This window comes from Salmo trutta, chromosome 32 (assembly GCF_901001165.1).
Source record: "Salmo trutta chromosome 32, fSalTru1.1, whole genome shotgun sequence".
In the NCBI taxonomy this organism is placed as follows: Eukaryota; Metazoa; Chordata; class Actinopteri; order Salmoniformes; family Salmonidae; genus Salmo; species Salmo trutta.
The window spans coordinates 3,447,987-3,464,300 of NC_042988.1; the positions used below are offsets into that span (position 1 = coordinate 3,447,987).

Below are 16,314 nucleotides of genomic sequence, written 5' to 3' on the forward strand. Positions count from 1 at the left end.
CCCACTCCTCTTCAACCGCTATGCGAAGTTGCTGGATTTGGCGGGAACTGGAACACGCTGTCGTACACGTTGATCCAGAGCATCCCAAACATGCTCAACGTGTCTGATGAGTATACAGGCCATGAAGGACTGGGGCATTTTCAGCTTGAAGGAATTGTGTACAGATCCTTGTGACATGGGGGCCATGCATGCTCATGCTGAAACTTGAGGTGATGGTGGCAGATGAATGGCCTCAATGGGCCTCAGAATCTCATCATGGTACCTCTGTGCTTTCAATCTGCCATCAATAAAACGCTATTATGTTTGTTGTCCGTAGCTTAAGCCCCCCCCCAGACGATCCCGCAGGTGAAGAAGTCGGATGTGGAGGTCCTGGGCTGGCATGGTTACACATGGTTTCTGGTTGTGATGCCGATTGCATGTACTGCCAAATTCTCCAAAATGACGTTGGAGGCGGCTTACGGTAGATAAATTAACATGACATTTTCTGGCAACAGCTCTGGTGGACATTCCTGCAGTCAGCATGCCAATTGCATGTTCCCTCAAAAATTGAGACATCTGTAGCATTGTGTTGTGTGACAAAACTGCACATTTTAAAATGTCCTTTTATTGTCCCTCTGCACAAGTTGCACCTGTGTAATGATCATGTCTGGTGGATGGATTATCTTGGTATAGGAGAAATGTTCACTAACACGGATGTAAACAAATTTGTGCATTTGATAGAAATAAGCTTTTTGTGCATATGACAAATTTCTGGGATATTTCATTTCAGCTCATGAAACATGTGACCAACACTTTACATGTTGCTTTTATATTTTTGTTCAGTGTAATATAAAAACGCAAATAAAGTTGCTAGCAATATCATTTGAAGAATCACCATGAAGCACTTTTAAATGACAGTAGGCGATTTCACCACCACCAACAACCAAGGTACACAATGTCTGACCAAGGTACACAAAGTATATGGGGGCCTTTCACCAAACATGATTTATTAACCATAATTCATCTTTTAACCCCAACAGTCCTGTGGCCTTTATGCCGGAGTCAAACTCCTTCATGTTCCTATGCTAGTGTATTTGTCTATTCTCCTTCCTGTAGCTTCATCAAGTCATAATGGCCAACTTCCAGAGTAATGTTAAAACCACTTGGTTAAATTAATCAAGTACATCCAGTACTGTATATTCACACGAAAGCCGTGACAATGGAAGGAATGCAAACCTTTCTTTGCCTTGGTGAACTGGCCCTACGTGTTTATCTACCCATGCCTCTAATAATCCTCCATATGTACACGCCAGGGGACACGGAAATAAACACAAATACACAGGATAAGAATAGTACAGCTCATTATGGCCTGAAAGTGCAAACTCATCCTAGCATTTGAAGGAAATGAGGGACTGAGTTGGGACATAGACAGTTGACGTAATCGACATAATGGAATGTGTGTTAACATTTAATCAGAAATGATTCACAGCCTTTCCAACACCCCCCAAATGTCCATGTAAAACTGCACGGATATAGTTTTGTCCATAACAACTTGTCCAAAATGGTTTTTATATACAGTTTCTCTTGTTTACAACACACTGTTGCAATACACACGTATAATACTCATTCCACTATGCATCCCATTGTCATGGGTGATCTTAGTATATCCAGGCTGTAACAATGGAGAGATGGATAAGACAGTTTTGGTGATTTGTGTGCCATTCAGAGTCATTCAGGTCACAGATGATTACAATGATTATGATATTGCACTCATAATCATGATTCAGCCCCTCAAATAGTTGCATCATTTTATACGTTTGCTCATTTCTGATAGCAAGCTTTGAGTTGGTGGGAAACGTGTCCCATTTCCTCAATTGTGGTTAACAAACAAGTTAGGTGTTCAAAGATCAACTGTGAAGAGTGGACACACCTGTGTAGGCCAGAGAGCCCTTTATTCCTAATAGAAGGTTCTGGCGTAAGCTATTGCAGCAACATCGTCAAAAATAAAACAACACATACTTGTGTGTTTACACAGTTTCACAATGGTACCTGTTTGTCATCAATAAGGATGGAATGTGCTCCAGTCACTTCTCTGATTCCATCAAGTTTCTAATGAAGAATCCTTCACATACACAGAAGGGGCCCGTACCAAATGGCACCCTATTCCCTTTATAGTTCACTATTTTTGACCAGTGGTAGTGCACTATAGAGGTGCCATTTGGGACATAACCAAGGTTAATAATTAAACATCAACGTGAGTGGTAGCTTCTTCTCCCTGTAGTGTTTTAGCTCCAGCCCAGGTGATATGATGAGACAGTCAGTATTACCATAGACATGTTTGAGTGGTGTACGATCTTGTGCATCAACTTACAACCCAAAGTTTGAAATAGTTCTGAGATATTGTTTGATGCCTGAACTTCCACTCAAATCCAAAACGTTTGGTTTTATAAATACTTTAATTTTAAAACAAAACAGTAAGATTCCAAAACAACTCAAAAGACTGCAACAACAAATGTAAAGAGCTCTTGAAGAACAAATAAAACCAAGTTAACCAAACTTTGGAGGTAGTGGGGAATATGGGGAGTGTGTGTGTGTGTAGGAGTCACATCTGTCAAAACAGTCAAGAAACATGGGCAAAGTAACAACTTGTAACGCTGTATAAAAGGAGGGTTTGGGAGGAAGTTGGGCCCTAGAGGAAAGTAGGAGAGGAGGTGTGGAGAGGAGGAGCAGGATGGAGAACTAGTCCCAGCTTGGAGTGGCGTTGGTCTAGTAGGGCCTGTCTCTGCGGTCCTGTCTGTGTTCACCCCTACAACAGAAAGACATTTGTCACGTTGTTAAAGGGGTTTTAAAAAACATGCAGTTTAAAAAATAACCAAGGGACACCCCACCACTGTTTTGGTAAAAATCAAAGATCGTGCTGGAGAAATGTAATCACTCAAATTCACAGACAACGCTATGGCTACAAGGACCGACCACAAGGACCGACCTATAATATCAACATTCTATTTTTAACCATGTTTTGTGGCTATACCGTGCTAGTTTACAATTACATTGTTTTTATTTCTTTACTTAACCTTTATTTAAGCAGGAGAAGTCCCATTGAGACCAAGGTCTCTTTTGCAAGGCGGACCCTGCATTACAAAGCAGCAAGCAATACAAATGACAATAAGGAGTTTGTGACACAATTACATCAATCAAGGGTGGGAGTACAGGAAACAAAAATGAAGAGCTAGTTGAGGGAAATTATTTACTATCAAGTACAAGGGAGGAGTGAAAACCCGCAGACACTCCGCGCTCCGTGGAAAGAGTTTGACACGTGCACTAGTGTGTCCAATTGTAGGTTATTCTGAAATGTGGCGTGTGAGATGGGTAAAAACGATGGAGTGGTATGTACTTGAGTGCTAGTCTGGTATTTGTATAGGTTTGTTTATGTTTTGTATGGACCAGAGTGTTTGTATGCAAATACATAAAGTATGTGGACACCTGCTTGTCGAAAATCTCATTCCAAAATCATGGGTATTAATATGGAGTTGGTCCCCCTTTACTGCTATAACAGCCTCCACTATTCTGGGATAGGCTTTTCACTAAATGTTGGAAAATTGCTGCGGGGGACTTGCTTTCATTCAGCCACAAGAGCAGTCAGGTTGGGCACTGATGTTGGGCGATTATGCCAGGCTCGCAGTCGGCGTTCCAATTCATCCCATCCGGCGGATGCCAGGAGAAAGCTACCTGCCTAAATGTATAGTGCCAACTGTAAAGTGAACGGCTGCTCGGCCATGGAAACCCATTTCATGAAGCTCCCGACAAACAGTTACTGGCCTGATGTTGCTTCCAGAGGTAGTTTGGAACTCGGTAGCGAGTGTTACAACCGAGGACAGATTATTTTTACGCGCTACGCGCTTCAGCACTTGGCGGTCCCGTTCTGTGAGCTTGTGTGGCCTACCACTTCATGGCTGAGCCGTTGTTGCTCCTACACATTTCCACTTCCCAATAACAGCATTTACAGTGGACCGGGGTAGCTCTAGCAGGGCAGAAATTTGACGAACTGACTTGTTGGAAAGGTGGCATCCTATCACGGTGCCACGTTGAAAGTCACTGAGCTCTTCAGTAAGGGCATTCTACTGCCAATGTTGATCTGTGGAGATTGCATTGCTGTGTGCTCGATCTTATACACCTGTCAGAAACGGGTGTGGCAGAAATAGACAACTCCACTAATTTGAAAGGGTATCCACATACTTTTGTATATATAGTGTATATTAATAAGTCATAGCGTGTACAATGATGGGACAAGTGCATCTCCTTACCTTCCATCCATCTTGCCTGGTCCAAATCCACCCCGATCGCCTCCGCCTCGGAACCCACCTATGTCAAGCCCTCGGCCCCGGCATCCCTTGCGGTCAAAACCCCCACAACCCCCTCTGTCTCCACCGAAACCTCCTGACAGTCAGCTAGAAATACAGAGGGAGAGAGACACAGAGAGGGACAGAAAAAAAGGGTGAAAATGTCATTAAAACTAGTTAACACAGAGCTACGGGCTACATCCTGTTTAATTGTGCCCTCGGGCACTAGGCTAACATGGCCTGCTATAAAAGGCAGGCTACACCTCATCCATTAGTCTTTGTTAGCGCATAATATAATAATTACATGTACACATTAAGCTGCTCCCTTTGTGTGAGCGTGTATCAGTCGAGTTAGCAACAAAGCTGCCCCTGAGCAGTAGTCAGCCACTGAGCTAAAAAGGCTAAAACACCAGTCTAAAATGCTGGCCTAAAGGCTAAAATGCTGGCCGAAAAGCTAAAATGCTGGCCTAAAGGCTAAAACACTAGACTAGAGACTAAAACGCTAGACTAGAGACTAAAACATTAGGCTGAAGTCTAAAAGCCAGTGCAGAACGTTGGTTTCAGCCTGACCATCCATAGGAGACATGCCACCTCCGGCCCCCTCTGGTTTGGAGGACTTGCACTGGTTACACTCGTTCCTCCATGAAAGTTCAGGTTCCCACACACCCTGAAAGGAAAGAGACAGAGAATCTCAGACAAACACCATCATAACTAGCAGCTCACCCCCATCCTCGTCCCCAAAATATACACACACCTCAGCCCTGACATACGTGTTGGAACACTTCCAGTCTCCAGCTCTCTGCTGTCCTCCATTGCCACGGCCACCATTGTCACCAGAGAAACCACCACCACTTCTACCACCTCCAAACCAGCCACGACCCATCGGCCCTACAGAGACAGAGGGTACAGGAGGTTAGAAAATACAGGACAGGTACTATAATACTTAGCTCTCGAGAACCTAAGGGGGGTATAACCAACCCTTGAATTCTCAAATTAAGTTACGGACCACAGCTGGTTCAATGAACAACAATCCCACCACTCTGTTTTAACATTTAGAAACGTTATTAATCCTCGCTAGCGATTGTGAAGAGCAAGCAGATTTGCTGGAACAGTTCCCTTTCAATTCATTCAATATAGGAAATTAATTGTTAAATTCTAATTAAGGAATTGTGAAATTCTAATGATTGAATAGGAAAATCCTCAATCCATATCCTACGTGGACTGAAATGAAGTGGAATTGACCCAACCCTATAATGACCTACTCCACCACCAAACTCTGCCTCACCTCCTCGTCCGTCTCTTATGCCGCTACCGCCGCCACCCCGGCCTACTCCGAAGTCCGCCCTGCGGGTCGCAAAGGACACCTCGATGGGGTTCCCTTTGAAGTCCTTCCCTGCAATGGAGAAAACAATAAAATATTATATAATATTTACAAAACACAAATATGAAGGGCAACAATTGAATATCAGTGACTATACCTATTCTCTTCGGTGACTAAAAGAGTAAACAAACCCATAAGAAAAATAAAACAATCAGAGACTACGCTTAAAGTTTCACTCATCTATTTTTTTTTAAACAGCAGTTTCTCCACAGGTAATCCCCTCACCATCAAACCAGTCGATGGCGGCTTTGGCAGAAGAGGGTCGTCAAAGGACACGGTGGCCTCGACCTTCAGCTTCCCTGTCTCTCTGTCTGTATACAAGTTGATCATGGGCAGACCAGTCTTCTTATTGATCTGACAGATGGAGAAAAAGGGAGGTAGGGATGGAGAGTGTGACAGAGAGAAAGTGGGAGAGGGTGAGAGAGAGTGAGATGGGGGGGATTGAGGGAGAGAACGAGTAGAAAACGAGAGATGGATTGATAAAAAAAGCTACATTAAGATACAGAAGGAAAATGCATTAATGTAAGCATTCCATAGGTAAACACCATGGCCTACCACTCAAAACATAGCATGTTAGTAATCTACAGCAAAGCCTCAGGAAAAGATGCCACCCATGCACCAAAGTCAGGGCAGTGATGGGTGTGTCAGGTATAATTCAATGGAGGGAGGTGTTAAGGGAGTTCAATCAATAAATGAATAAATGGGTAGGCAGGCCGTTCCACCTGATTGCAGATCAGAAACATCCTGTAATGAAAACATATTTGCAGCAGAAACAGGAAGTTAAACCATGGCAGCTGCTTTTGCAGCCATATCAGCCATAGCATTCCCTTTAGAGACAGGGTCAGATGCACTAGTGTGAGCTTGACACTTGCAGACAGAAATGTATGTAGGCTTCCCACAGGTTCCAACATGAGAATGGCTTCCAACAGTTTCGCAATGAGTTTAGAATGTGAAAAGCTACATAGTTGTCTTTGCTGTCTTTGTATCTAAGATAATTGTGTAGTTTAGAGTAATTATCGAGGTTAGCTAGCCAGCTATTTTCGTCCGCTGCGCCGCGCCACCGTTCTCCTACTTAGTCAACACTGCTAGCTAGCCAACTTCTACCGACTAGCAGCACTATAGAAACTAATACATTACAACGGAACGATTTGATTAGTGTAGTGTTAGCTAGCTACATAGTTGTCTTTGCTGTCTTTGTATCTAAGATAATTGTGTAGTTTAGAGTAATTATCGAGGTTAGCTAGGCAGGTTAGCTAGTGTTAGCTAGCTACATAGTTGCCTTTGTATCATGATAAGGTGTAGCACTGAAACTATCGAGGTTACCTAGCCAGCTACACTTTCAAACAAAGTCAACAACGCAGCCACTGCTAGCTAGCCTACTTTACCAGCCAGCAGTACTGTATCATTTTAGCCATTTTAGTCAATAAGTTGTCTTTGTCATAGTTTGTCATAGTTTGATAATTGTGTAGTTTAGAGTAATTATCGAGGTTAGCTGGCCAGCTATTTTCGTCCCCCGCGACGCCATTTCCAAACCTAGCCAACTATTACCGACGAGCAGCATTGTAGAAACTAAATACATTACAAAGGAACGTCTTGATTAGTGTTATGTTAGCTAGCTACATAGTTGCCTTTGTATCATGATAAGGTGTAGTACTGAAACTATCGAGGTTACCTAGCCAGCTACACTTTCAAACAAAGTAAACAACGCAGCCACTGCTAGCTAGCCTACTTCACCAGCCAGCAGTACTGTATCATTTTAATCATTTTAGTCAATAAGATTTTTGCAACGTAAGCTTAACTTTCTGAACATTCGAGACGTGTAGTCCACTTGTCATTCCAATCTCCTTTGCATTGGCGTAGCCTCTTCTGTAGCCTGTCAACTATGTGTCTGTCTATCCCTGTTCTCTCCCCTCTGCACAGGCCATACAAACGCTTCACACCGCGTGGCCGCTGCCACTCTAACCTGGTGGTCCCAGCGCGCACGACCCACGTGGAGTTCCAGGTCTCCGGCATCCTCTGGAACTGCCGGTCTGCGGCCAACAAGGCAGAGTTCATCTCAGCCTATGCTACCCTCCAGTCCCTCGACTTCTTGGCGCTGACGGAAACATGGATTACCACAGATAACACTGCTACTCCTACTGCTCTCTCCTCGTCTGCCCACGTGTTCTCGCACACCCCGAGAGCTTCTGGTCAGCGGGGTGGTGGCACTGGGATCCTCATCTCTCCCAAGTGGACATTCTCTCTTTCTCCCCTGACCCATCTGTCTATCGCCTCCTTTGAATTCCATGCTGTCACAGTTACCAGCCCTTTCAAGCTTAACATCCTTATCATTTATCGCCCTCCAGGTTCCCTTGGAGAGTTCATCAATGAGCTTGACGCCTTGATAAGTTCTTTTCCTGAGGATGGCTCACCTCTCACAGTTCTGGGTGACTTTAACCTCTTATGGCTAGGGGGCAGTATTTTCACGGCTGGATAAAAAACGTACCCGATTTAATCTGATTATTAGTCCTGCCCAGAAACTAGAATATGCATATAATTATTAGCTTTGGATAGAAAACACTTACAAAGTTTCTAAAACTGTTTGAATGGTGTCTGTGAGTATAACAGAACTCCTATGGCAGGCAAAAACCTGAGAAGGTTCTGTTCAGGAAGTACCCTGTCTGAACATTTCTTGCCCTTGTTGATTCTCTCTATCTATTACAAGGGATCTCTGCTGTTACGTGACACTTCCCACGTCTCCAATGGGGTCTCAGAGCACGGGAAAAACAGGAATGACGTAATTCAAAGCCCTGGCTGAAACACACGAGCGCTTTTGCTGAGTGCTCTATCAGAGGAGAAAAGCTTAGGCTCGTGACCTGCCCCGCCCCCGTCTTTCGGTTTTTCCCTCAGTTTACAGACAAGAAGATTCCCGGTCGGAATATTATCGCTTTTCTACGAGATAAATTGCATAAAAATTGATTTTAAACAGCGGTTGACATGCTTCGAAGTACGGTAATGGAATATTTAGAATTTTTTTGTCACAGTCTGCGCCATGCGCGCGACCGTGATTTAGTATTCTGATAGTGTCTAGAACGCACGAACAAAACGCCGCTGTTTGGATATAACGATGGATTATTTGGGACCAAACCAACATTTGTTATTGAAGTAGAAGTCCTGGGAGTGCATTCTGACGAAGAACAGGAAAGGTAAGACCATTTTTCTTATAGGAAATGTGATTTTGGTGAAGGCTAAACTTGCTGGGTGTCTAAATAGCTAGCCCTGTGATGCCGGGCTATCAACTTAGAATATTGCAAAAATGTGCTTCATCCAAAAAGCTATTTTAAAATCGGACATATCGAGTGCATAGAGGAGTTCTGAATCTATAATTCTTAAAATAATTGTTATGCTTTTTGTGAACGTTTATCGTGAGTAATTTAGTAACTTGTTAGTAAATTCCCCGGACGTTTTCGGTGGGTATGCTAGTTCTGAACGTCACATGCTAATGTAAAAAGCTGGTTTTTGATATAAATATGAACTTGATTGAACAGACATGCATGTATTGTATAACATAATGTCCTAGGTGTGTCATCTGATGAAGATCATCAAAAGGTTAGTGCTGCATTTAGCTGTGGTTTTGTTTTTTGTGACATTATATGCTAGCTTGAAAAATGGGTGTCTGATTATTTCTGGCTGGGTACTCTGCTGCCATAATCTAATGTTTTGCTTTCGCTGTAAAGCCTTTTTGAAATCGGACAGTGTGGTTAGATTCACGAGAGTCTTGTCTTTAAATAGCTGTAAAATAGTCATATGTTTGAAAAATGGAAGTTTTCGGATTTTAGAGGAGTTTGTATTTCGCGCCACGCCCATCATTGGATATTGGAGCAGACGTTCCGCTAGCGGAACATCTAGATGTAAGAGGTTAACGTCTACCTTTGACTCATTCCTCTCTGCCTCCTTCTTTCCACTCCTCTCCTCTTTTGACCTCACCCTCTCACCTTCCCCCCCTACTCACAAAGCAGGCAATACGCTTGACCTCATCTTTACTAGATGCTGTTCTTCCACTAATCTCATTGCAACTCCCCTCCAAGTCTCCGACCACTACCTTGTATCCTTTTCCCTCTTGCTCTCATCCAACACTTCTCACTCTGCCCCTACTCGGATGGTATTGCGCCGTCCCAATCTTCGCTATCTCTCCCCCGCTACTCTCTCCTCTTCCATCCTATCATCTCTTCCCTCTGCTCAAACCTTCTCCAACCTATCTCCTGATTCTGCCTCCTCAACCCTCCTCTCCTCCCTTTCTGCATCCTTTGACTCTCTATGTCCCCTATCCTCCAGGCCGGCTCGGTCCTCCCCTCCTGCTCCGTGGCTCGACGACTCATTGTGAGCTCACAGAACAGGGCTCCGGGCAGCCGAGCGGAAATGGAGGAAAACTCGCCTCCCTGCGGACCTGGCATCCTTTCACGCCCTCCTCTCTACATTTTCCTCTTCTGTCTCTGCTGCTAAAGCCACTTTCTACCACTCTAAATTCCAAGCATCTGCCTCTAACCCTAGGAAGCTCTTTGCCACCTTCTCCTCCCTCCTGAATCCTCCTCCCCCTCCCCCTCTGCGGATGACTTCGTCAACCATTTTGAAAAGAAGGTCGACGACATCCGATCCTCGTTTGCTAAGTCAAACGACACCGCTGGTCCTGCTCACACTGCCCTACCCTGTGCTTTGACCTCTTTCTCCCCTCTCTCTCCAGATGAAATCTCGTGTCTTGTGACGGCCGGCCGCCCAACAACCTGCCCGCTTGACCCTATCCCCTCCTCTCTTCTCCAGACCATTTCCGGAGACCTTCTCCCTTACCTCACCTCGCTCATCAACTCATTCTTGACCGCTGGCTACGTCCCTTCCGTCTTCAATTGAGCGAGAGTTGCACCCCTTCTGAAAAAACCTACACTCGATCCCTCCGATGTCAACAACTACAGACCAGTATCCCTTCTTTCTTTTCTCTCCAAAACTCTTGAACGTGCCGTCCTTGGCCAGCTCTCCTGCTATCTCTCTCAGAATGACCTTCTTGATCCAAATCAGTCAGGTTTCAAGACTGGTCATTCAACTGAGACTGCTCTTCTCTGTGTCACGGAGGCGCTCCGCACTGCTAAAGCTAACTCTCTCTCCTCTGCTCTCATCCTTCTAGACCTATCGGCTGCCTTTGATACTGTGAACCATCAGATCCTCCTCTCCACCCTCTCCGAGTTGGGCATCTCCGGCGCGGCCCACGCTTGGATTGCGTCCTACCTGACAGGTCGCTCCTACCAGGTGGCGTGGCGAGAATCTGTCTCCGCACCACGCGCTCTCACCACTGGTGTCCCCCAGAGCTCTGTTCTAGACCCTCTCCTATTCTCGCTATACACCAAGTCACTTGGCTCTGTTATATCCTCACATGGTCTCTCCTATCATTGCTATGCAGACGACACACAATTAATCTTCTCCTTTCCCCCTTCTGATAACCAGGTGGCGAATCGCATCTCTGCATGTCTGGCAGACATATCAGTGTGGATGACGGATCACCACCTCAAGCTGAACCTCGGCAAGACGGAGCTGCTCTTCCTCCCGGGGAAGGACTGCCCGTTCCATGATCTCGCCATCACAGTTGACAACTCCATTGTGTCCTCCTCCCAGAGTGCTAAGAACCTTGGCGTGACCCTGGACAACACCCTGTCGTTCTCCACTAACATCAAGGCGGTGACCCGATCCTGTAGGTTCATGCTCTACAACATTCGCAGAGTACGACCCTGCCTCACACAGGAAGCGGCGCAGGTCCTAATCCAGGCACTTGTCATCTCCCATCTGGATTACTGCAACTCGCTGTTGGCTGGGCTCCCTGCCTGTGCCATTAAACCCCTACAACTCATCCAGAACGCCGCAGCCCGTCTGGTGTTCAACCTTCCCAAGTTCTCTCACGTCACCCCGCTCCTCCGCTCTCTCCACTGGCTTCCAGTTGAAGCTCGCATCCGCAACAAGACCATGGTGCTTGCCTACGGAGCTGTGAGGGGAACGGCACCTCCGTACCTTCAGGCTCTGATCAGGCCCTACACCCAAACAAGGGCACTGCGTTCATCCACCTCTGGCCTGCTCGCCTCCCTACCTCTGAGGAAGCACAGTTCCCGCTCAGCCCAGTCAAAACTGTTCGCTGCTCTGGCACCCCAATGGTGGAACAAGCTCCCTCACGATGCCAGGACAGCGGAATCAATCACCACCTTCCGGAGACACCTGAAACCCCACCTCTTTAAGGAATACATAGGATAAAGTAATCCTTCTAACCCCCCTTAAAATATTTAGATGCACTATTGTAAAGTGGTTGTTCCACTGGATATCATAAGGTGAATGCACCAATTTGTAAGTACTCTGGATAAGAGCGTCTGCTAAATGACTTAAATGTAAATGTAAATCATCTTACCAGATGAAGTAAAGAACCCACGATGCTGCCACAATGATCCAAAATCATGCACCAACCAAAACGCGTATCTGCTATCAGTATAAATGGTAACAGTTTTATCCTTAGCTAGAATAGTCAGTGCAAACAATTCTCCAGCCTGAGCTGACAGATATGATGGCAGTTTTGCACTCTCTAAAGTATCTACAGCAGTAGTGACTGCGTAGGCCACCAATGCCCTGTGGTGACTTTTGGGGGTTGAGCCATCAACAAACAGCTCCAGGTCAGCATTCAGTAAAGGCACATCAGAGCGTGTGGTTCCCCATCATCGTAAGTTAGCAAAAGAGTAGCAGGGTTAAGAACAGTACAACGTTTAAGAGTCACATGAGACATTGTCAACAACACATTCTGATAATGCAGGAGCCATGCTGGAGTGAGATGGGTGGTTCGTGCCGTAAAATAAGAGCATGGACAGCATGAGGAAGTTGAACGGTTAATGAACACATTGCAACAATGTTAGCACAAGCTAACACTGCTTCTGTAGCAGCCGCTACAGCCCTGAGGCAACATACCAACCCTCTTATCACACTGTCAGGTATTTTAGAATAGTAAGCAACAAGCTGTTGCTTCACACCATGGTCCTGAGTGAGGACAGATGACATGAAACCATTTTTCTAGCAAACAAACAGATGAAATGGTTTAGACTGATCTGGCAATCCCAAAGAAGGAGAAGAGGTACGCAACTGTTTCAATTTGTCCAGTGCCTGCAGTCCTTCTGGTGTCCACTTTATCTTATCATTCATCGCCATCTTGTGGCCGTGAATGAGATCAGAGAGTGGCTGAGTGACTTCAGCATAATCAGGTAGCCAGGCTCTGCAATAGCCTGCCATTCCTGTGTGTCGTCATGTGCTGTTTTGTAACTGGTTGTGGTATCATTAAGATTTTAACAGTATTACTACTCTTACCGGTACTGCTAATCGATCCAGTACTTTAACGGTATTCTTATCGGTTCTTTTTGTTATTTTTTACAACAAAAAAACAAAACATGTTAAGAACAGAATTACCATTTATTTTCTGAAATGTAAAATAAATAATTATTTACAGCAAAAGAAACAGCAATGTTTTAAACACATCACTATTATAGACTAATGTTGTGATGATGGAAATGTAAAACAAATGAAATAAACAATATTTTCCTGCAAAAGACAATACAGTGGTATAGAGCAACAAAACCCCCACAACCCCCTCTGTCTCCACCGAAACCTCCTGACAGTCAGCCAAAAATACAGAGGGAGAGAGACACAGAGAGGGACAGAAAAAAAGGGTAAAAATGTCATTAAACCTAGTTTACACAGAGCTACGGGCTACATCCAGTTTAATTGTGCCCTCAGGCACTAGGCTAACATGGCCTGCTATAAAAGGCAGGCTACACCTCATCCATTAGTCTTTCTTAGCACATAATCAAATAATTATCTGTACACAGAATTTCGATAGCCATTAAGGTGCTCCCTTTGTGTGAGCGTGTATCAGTCGAGTTTGCAACAAAGCTGCCCCTGAGCAGTAGTCAGCCACTGAGCTAAAAAGGCTAAAACACTAGGCTAAAATGCTGGCCTAAAGGCTAAAATGCTGGCCTTTATGCTGGCCGAAAGGCTAAAACGCTAGACTAGAGACTAACACGTTAGGCTGAACTCTAAAAGCCGGTGCAGAACGTTGGTTTCAGCCTGACCATCCATAGGAGACATGCCACCTCCGGCCCCCTCTGGTTTGGAGGACTTGCACTGCTTACACTCGTTCCTCCACAAAAAGTTCAGGTTCCCACACACCCTGAAAGGAAAGAGACAGAGAATCTCAGACACACACCATCATAACTAGCAGCTCACCCCCATCCTCGTCCCCAAAATATACACACTCCTCAGCCCCGACTTACGGGTTGGAACACTTCCAGTCCACACACACCTCAGCCCCGACTTACGGGTTGGAACACTTCCAGTCCACACACCTCAGCCCTGACTTACGGGTTGGAACACTTCCAGTCCACACACACCTCAGCCCCGACTTATGGGTTGGAACACTTCCAGTCCACACACACACCTCAGCCCCGACTTACGGGTTGGAACACTTCCAGTCTCCAGCTCTCTGCTGTCCTCCATTGCCACGGCCACCATTGTCGCCAGAGAAACCACCACCACTTCTACCACCTCCAAACCAGCCACGACCCATCGGCCCTACAGAGACAGAGGGTACAGGGGGTTAGAAAATACAGGACAGGTACTATAATACTTAGCTCTCGAGAACCTAAAGGGGGTATAACCAACCCTTGAATTCTCAAATTAGGTTACGGACCACAGCTGGGTCAATGAACAACAATCCCGCCACTCTGTTTTAACATTTAGAAACATTATTAATCCTCGCTAGCGATTGTGAAGAGCAAGCAGATTTGCTGGAACAGTTCCCTTTCAATTCATTCAATATAGGAAATTAATTGTGAAATTCTAATGAATGAATAGGAAAATCCTCAATCCATATCCTACGTGGACTGAAATAAAGTGGAATTGACCCAACCCTATAATGACCTACTCCACCACCAAACTCTGCCTCACCTCCTCGTCCGTCTCTTATGCCGCTACCGCCGCCACCCCGGCCTACTCCGAAGTCCGCCCTGCGGGTCGCAAAGGACACCTCGATGGGGTTCCCTTTGAAGTCCTTCCCTGCAACGGAGAAAACAATAAAATATTCTATAATATTTACAAAACACAAATATGAAGGGCAACAAGTGAAAATCAGTGACTATACCTATTCTCTTCGGTGACTAAAAGAGTAAACAAACCCATAAGAAAAATAAAACAATCAGAGACTACGCTTAAAGTTTCACTCATCTATTTTTTTTTAAACAGCAGTTTCTCCACAGGTAATCCCCTCACCATCAAACCAGTCGATGGCGGCTTTGGCAGAAGAGGGTCGTCAAAGGACACGGTGGCCTCGACCTTCAGCTTCCCTGTCTCTCTGTCTGTATACAAGTTGATCATGGGCAGACCAGTCTTCTTATTGATCTGACAGATGGAGAAAAAGGGAGGTAGGGATGGAGAGTGTGACAGAGAGAAAGTGGGTGAGGGTGAGAGAGAGTGAGATGGGGGGATTGAGGGAGAGAACGAGTAGAAAACGAGAGATGGATTGACAAAAAAAGCTACATTAAGATACAGAAGGAAAATGCATTAATGTAAGCATTGCATAGGTAAACACCATGGCCTACCACTCAAAACATAGCATGTTAGTAATCTACAGCAAAGCCTCAGGAAAAGATGCCACCCATGCACCAAAGTCAGGGCAGTGATGGGTGTGTCAGGTATAATTCAATGGAGGGAGGTGTTAAGGGAGTTCAATCAATACATGAATAAATAGGTAGGCAGGCCGTGCACCTGATTGCAGATCAGAAACATCCTGTAATGAAAACATAAACATAAGCAGCAGAAACAGGAAGTGAAACCATGGCAGCTGCTTTTGCAGCCATATCAGCCATAGCATTCTCTTTAGAGACAGGGTCAGATGCATTAGTGTAAGCTTGACACTTGCAGACAGAAATGTATGTAGACTTCCAACAGGTTCCAACAAGAGAATGGCTTCCAACAGGTTCGCAATCAGTTTAGAATGTGAAATCATCTTACCAGATGAAGTAAGGAACCCACGATGCTGCCACAATGATCCAAAATCATTCACCAACCAAAACGCGTATCTGCTATCAGTATAAATGGTAACAGTTTTATCCTTAGCTAGAATCGTCAGTGCGCCCTAGTCAGTGCAAACAATTCTGCAGCCTGAGCTGACAGATATGATGGCAGTTTTGCACTCTCTAAAGTATCTACAGCAGTAGTGACTGCGTAGGCCACCAATGCCCTGTGGTGACTTTTGGGGGTTGAGCCATCAACAAACAGCTCCAGGTCAGCATTCTGTAAAGGCACATCAGAGCGTGTGGTTCCCCATCATCGTAAGTTAGCAAAAGAGTAGCAGGGATAAGAACAGTACAACGTTTAAGAGTCACATGAGACGTTGTCAACAACACATTCTGATAATGCAGGAGCCATGCTGGAGTGAGATGGGTGGTTCGTGCCGTGAAATAAGAGCATGGACAGCATGAGGAAGTTGAACGGTTAATGAGCATATTGCAACAATGTTAGCACAAGCTAACACTGCTTCTGTAGCAGCCGCTACAGCCCTGAGGCAAC

At 45.2% G+C, this 16,314-nt stretch overlaps 2 pseudogenes; both read right to left on the reverse strand.

Annotated features, from left to right (window-relative positions):
• Window positions 1-2,416: 2,416 nt before the first annotated feature.
• On the reverse strand, window positions 2,417-6,443 carry LOC115170655 (RNA-binding protein FUS-like; annotated as a pseudogene).
• Window positions 6,444-13,667: 7,224 nt separating this feature from the next.
• LOC115170789 (RNA-binding protein FUS-like) lies at window positions 13,668-15,983 on the reverse strand (annotated as a pseudogene).
• Between the last annotated feature and the right edge of the window lie 331 nt (window positions 15,984-16,314).